A 6,000-nucleotide genomic window follows, 5' to 3' on the forward strand; every position below is an offset into this window, starting at 1 on the left:
GACTTTTGGATAGCAGCCATTCTGACTGGTGTGAAATGGTATCTCATTGTGGTTTTGATTTGCATTTCTCTGATGATGAGGGATGTTGAGCATTTTTTCATGTGTTTATTAGCCATCTTTATGTCTTCTTTGGAGAAATGTCTGTTTAGTTCTTTGGCCCATTTTTTGATTGGGTCACTTAGTTTTCTGGAATTAAGCTGCAGGAGCTGCTTGTATAATTTGGAGATTAATCCTTTATCAGTTGCTTCATTTGCTATTATTTTCTCCCATTCTGAAGGCTGTCTTCTCACCTTGCTTAGAGTTTCCTTTGCTGTGCAGAAGCTTTTGATTTTAATTAGGTCCCATTTGTTTATTTTTGCTTTTATTTCCAATATTCTGGGAGGTGGGTCTTGGAGGATCTTGCTGTGATTTATGTCGGAGAGTGTTTTGCCTACGTTCTCCTCTAGGAGTTTTATAGTTTCTGGTCTTACATTTAGATCTTTAATCCATTTTGAGTTTATTTTGGTGTATGGTGTTAGGAAGTGTTCTAGTTTCATTCTTTTACAAGTGGCTGACCAGTTTTCCCAGCACCACTTGTTAAAGAGACTGTCTTTTCTCCATTTTATATTCTTGCCTCCTTTGTCGAAGATAAGGTGTCCATAGGAGCGTGGGTTTATCTCTGGGCTTTCTATTTTGTTCCATTGATCTATATTTCTGTCTTTATGCCAGTACCATACTATCTTGATGACTGTGGCTTTGTAATAGAGCCTGAAGTCCGGCAGGTTAATTCCCCCAGTTCCATTCTTCTTCCTCAAGATTGCTTTGGCTATTTGAGGTTTTTTGTATTTCCATACAAATTGTGAGATTATTTGTTCTAGTTCTGTGAAAAATATTGTTGGTAGCTTGATAGGGATTGCATTGAATGTATAAATTACTTTGGGTAGTATACTCATTTTTACAATATTTATTCTTCCAATCCACGAACACGGTATATTTCTCCATCTATTCATGTCCTCTTTGATTACTTTCACTAGTGTTTTATAGTTTTCTATGTACAAGTCTTTTGTTTCCTTAGGTAGATATATTCCTAAGTATTTAATTGTTTTCATTGCAACAGTGAATGGAATAGTTTCCTTAATTTCTCTTTCTATTTTCTCATTAAAATGACTGAATAACTTTCCATTGCATGGCGTACCTTACTTTCTTCAGCTGGCCCTTTATCAAGGCTTTCTATTTTGTGGTTTTTCTTTATTGAGGCTTTTTATTATGTTATTTCTTTCTTCATTCCTCTCTCCTTTCTTTTTCCCTTTCTTCCCTCCCTCCCCTTGTCTTTTTCTTTCCTTCCTTCTTTCTTTCTTTTCTGTGTTCTCCTTGTCCGTTTCTTCTCTTGCTGTATGAACAACACTGTGAGGAACTTTCCCACCTAACTCTTTCAGCAGAGTTCCTGTTCCCCGCTTCTCCATGAAACTGTCCCTCGTAGTCTAGCCTGTTTTAGTTTCCCACTTAGAGCTCTTACCTGTTTCATACATGACTGTTCTTAGAACAATGCATTGGGTTGGCCAAAAAGTTCATCCAGGTTTTACATCTTACAGAAAAACCGGAAGGAACTTTTTGGCTAACCCACTACTTTGTTGGAGGTAGCTAATGAACAAACCTGATACCCTCAACCCCAGGCTCACCTCATACTTTCCCTGCTCCAGACCCGGCTCAGCCATTTCTCCACAGATCCCCAGTGCCTTTAACGGGGTCTCCTGGAACCACTTCTTCCATGAAGCTTTCCATCACTTTCCTGACCCCACATGCTCCTTGATCCCATTTCTGCTGCAACCATCTCTCCTTTGAGCAGTGCGGCTCTTATTTACTCGTCCAGCTTTCCCACTTTATTATCAGCACCTTGAAGGCAGAGATTATTTCATTTAACTGTGTATCCCCAGTAACTACTTAGTCACATGGAAAACACTCAACATTTTTTTTTTGGAACAGATTGATGAATGACACTTATGTATGCCCAATAGTGTGATTGAATCATTTCATGGGTGTATGTCTTTTCTTTCCAATGACATTCCCTATTTCCGGAAGTAAAGAACTCTGATTTATATCTCTTGCTCCAAACCCTTCCCCTTCCACTCAAGAGCAAAGTTTATGGGGGCGGGAGGAGAAGGGGACGACAGAGAGTGAGATGGCTGGATGGCATCGCCGACTGGATGGACATGAGTTTGAGTGAACTCCGGGAGTTGGTGATGGACAGGGAGGCCTGGCGTGCTGTGATTCATGGGGTCGCAGAGAGTCGGACACGACTGAGCGACTGAACTGAACTGAACTGAACTGAGGCATTCGATAAATATTTGTTGCATTAAACTCAGTTGAGTTACACTGAATTATGCAACACACATTGCTCAAAACCAGAAAGTTCTATCTCCTTGTCATGCATTTTGCTTGTTAAGACTGTATGGCAAAGGATTTGTAAATAGTTACAAAATGCTACAGTGTAGGACATTTAAAACACTTTCTCTCTCAGGCAAAGAAGATTCAAGATAGGATGGATTAGCTAGAAAGAAACCAGGATTGCAATAAGAAACATCATTTAGGTCAGTGACTGGTATGAGTTACCACAAACTCTTAGTCAACAATTGAAAAACAATTTAGTGAAATAGCTCTTCCAATTACCTTACAACCCCACACAAAATCTGCACGTACAGGGAGCAGATGAAATAGAATCAATATTCTTTTTTCTTCCTAATTGTTGAAGTGACAGTTATATAAAGTGATGGCTCAGATTGTGACTGTCTTAGCATCCATTCTGGCAGTTTAATAACAAGAGTCAACATCATTCGACTCTTCCACTCATAAAAAATCTGTTACAACCTTTCCAAATTTCTGTAGGAACAATTGATTTGATAGTTTTGATTAGGGACTCTGTTTTTGCTATCATCCACTTTTGTTTTTTAGATTTTTTTTAAGAGGTGTTTTAGGTTCACAGCAAAACTGACAGGAAGGTACAGAGATTTCCTGTAGACTCCCTGCCCCTGTGTATACATAGCCTTCCTTCCCCATTATCAATGTCCCTCACCCCAGAGGTACATATGTTACAATTAATGAACTTATGCATCAGTTCTTTCTTGCTCAGCCTTCTTTATGGTCCAACTCTCACATGCATACATAGCTACTGGAAAGAAGGCTGAGTGCCAAAGAATTGATGCTTTTGAACTGTGGTGTTGGAGAAGACTCTTGAGAGTCCCTTGGACTGCCAGAAGATCAAACCAGTCAATCCTGGAGGAAATCAACCCTGAATACTCATTGGCAGGACTGATGCTGAAGCTCCAATACTTTGGCCACCTGATGCAAAGAGCCGACTCATTAGAAAAGGCCCTGATGCTGGGGAAGACTGAAGGCAGGAGGAGAAGGAGACGACAGAAGACAAGATGGTTGGGTGGCATCACCAACTCAATGGACGTGAGTTTGAGCAAGCTCTGGGAGAAGGTGAAGGACGGGGGAGCCTGTCATGCTGCAGTCAGAAAGAGCTGGACATGACTGAGTGACTGAACAACTACAACACTACACAGCATCATCCCCCAGAGGTCATAGCTCACAGTAAGGTCCACTCTTGGTGTTGTCCATTCTGTGGGTTTGGACAAATGTATAGTGCCAGGTATCCACCACTTTAGTACCATACAGAACAGTTTCACTGCCCTGAAAGTTCTCTCTTCTCCACCTACTCATTCTTTATTCTCCTTCCCCAGTCCCTAGCAACCACTAATTTTTTTTTTATCATCTCCACAGGTTTGCCTTTTCCAGAATGCTGTGCAGTTGAAATTCATCTGCCTTTCTGGAGTGTTGGAGAGGGAATAAAATTTGCGCTTGTTCAGACTTAGTCTGGAAACTGGTGGCTTAAGGGGACCCAGTGGAACTCTTGGGGTATAATCTTAGGGATCATGTCTTTTAGTTCTCTGTAATCTGGCTCCTCGGTTGTTTCTCGTAGTTTGTAACTGGGGTCTTGTGTTACATCTAGTAATTCCTCAGACACCCTGGAAACTAGAAGAGCCAGATAAGCTGTGTTGGAATCATCCTGCCCTCATGCCCTGGTGGCTCAGTTGGTAAAGAATCCTCCTGCAATGTGGGAGACCTGGGTTCAGTCCCAGGGGTGGGAAGATCCCCTGGAGAAGGGAACAGCTACCCTCTCCAGTACTGTGGCCTGGAGAATTCTGTGGACTGTATAGTCCATGGGGTCACCAAGAGTTGGACACGACTGAGCGACTCTCACTCCCCTTCCTTCATTTCATTTCACCCTCATGCCCACATAGTGCCTGCTACAGAGTCCCTGGCTCAGTGCTCTAAATGAAGGAATCGCCCACTTCATCATTCTGCTTTTCATTTTCTTTTAACAAAAAGATGAGCCCCAGAGAGCAAGCTGCTCTTTATCTGAGCAAAGTTGACATGCTGACAGTCAGCTTGGAGCGGACCAAGATCACGTACCAGTTTACAGCAGGAAATAGACCCATGGTTTTGGCAAGCCACAGTTAAATGTAGCCCAAGCAGAATCTTGCCAAGGGTGCACTTAGGTAGTTTGAGATACAAACACTGACATCAGAAAAAAAATATCTTGGGGAAAAAAGAAACCCAAACAAGTAGGGAGGCAGCCTTCAAGTTATCCTAGGCAATTTGCCAATCAGGCTTCAAGAAAACATTACATTCAGAACTAATCATCTTCCTATGTGTTATAGCAACGTGATACCCTCCAGCCTGCTGCAGCAGTAAATGCCACTGAACTTTGGCCCATGTACATGCCCCTTTGATCATGTTTAATTTACAGCAGCTAGGACTAAAATCCAAGAGGGCAAAAAGCAACTGAGCTGGAAGATATCTAATGTGGCTGTTTGTCTCTAAATCTGACTACAGGTGAAGCATTTCAAATATTACGTGACTTCACTTCTTAAGTTTATGCTGAGGAAATAGGAATGAGCACAGATATTTAGCAACAAAAAAGTTAATCATAGTATTGTTCAGTCAGTTCAGTCACTCAGTCATGTCTAACTCTTTGCAACCCCACGGACTGCAACACACCAGGCTTCCCTGTCCAGCACCAAATCCTGGAGCTTACTCAAACTCATGTCCATCGAGTTGGTGATGTCATCCAACCAGCTTATGGATGAGGTGTATTGTAGTATTGTTAGTGATTGTAAAAAGATAGAAACATTATAAATGTCTAACAGTAGCAAATTGCTAAAATAATAGACTATCCATATAGTAGAAAATGGAGCCATTTAAAACAGTACTGTAGAAATATATCTTTTATCTTGAAATATGTTTACCATATATTCAATGAAAAACGTAGATTATAACGTTTTGATCCTACTTTTGTTTTTTAAAAAAAGAACAGAAAGCAACCTAGAATACTAAAGTTTGGGAATTCCCTAGCAGCCCAGTGGTTAGGACTTGGGGCTTTCACTGCCAGGGCCTAGGTTCTATCTTGGTCAGGGAACTAAGATTCCACAAGCTTTGTGGCAAAAAAAAAAAAAAAAGTAGATGAAATTACAGTTTCAAAGTATCTTTTTGGGAGGGGGCCTTGTCTATATTATTTGATCCTTTCAAAATCAGTATGTATTACTTTGTTGCAATAAAAGCAATACATTTGGAAAATGAAGGTACAGGGCCTGAACTTCCCTGGCAGTCCAGTAGTTAAGACTCCAAGCTGCCAGTGCAAGAGGCAGCTGGTTTGCCCTGGTTGGGGAGCTATTATTAAGATCCCACATGCTTGTAGCGCAGCCAAAAGATTTTTTTTTTAAAGAGTACAAGGCAGAACTCTAGGAAGTATTATGGAAATAAATAGATGAACCAAAAGTTATATAATGTTCAGTTTTCCCCACATAGTAATTTATGCCCTGCTGACATGTAATGAAAAAGTTTCAACAGTATATTTCACATCCCGTTGTGATTTGTCTGTTTGCCTATCTGCCTCTGCTTCAGCCCAAGCTTCTCGAGAGCTGGGATTATTATTGTTTATCATTGTATGCCTAGCACATA

Source organism: Moschus berezovskii, chromosome 14 (genome assembly GCF_049115385.1).
Source record: "Moschus berezovskii isolate FMDL1 chromosome 14, NW_MosBer_1.0, whole genome shotgun sequence".
Lineage (NCBI taxonomy): Eukaryota > Metazoa > Chordata > Mammalia > Artiodactyla > Moschidae > Moschus > Moschus berezovskii.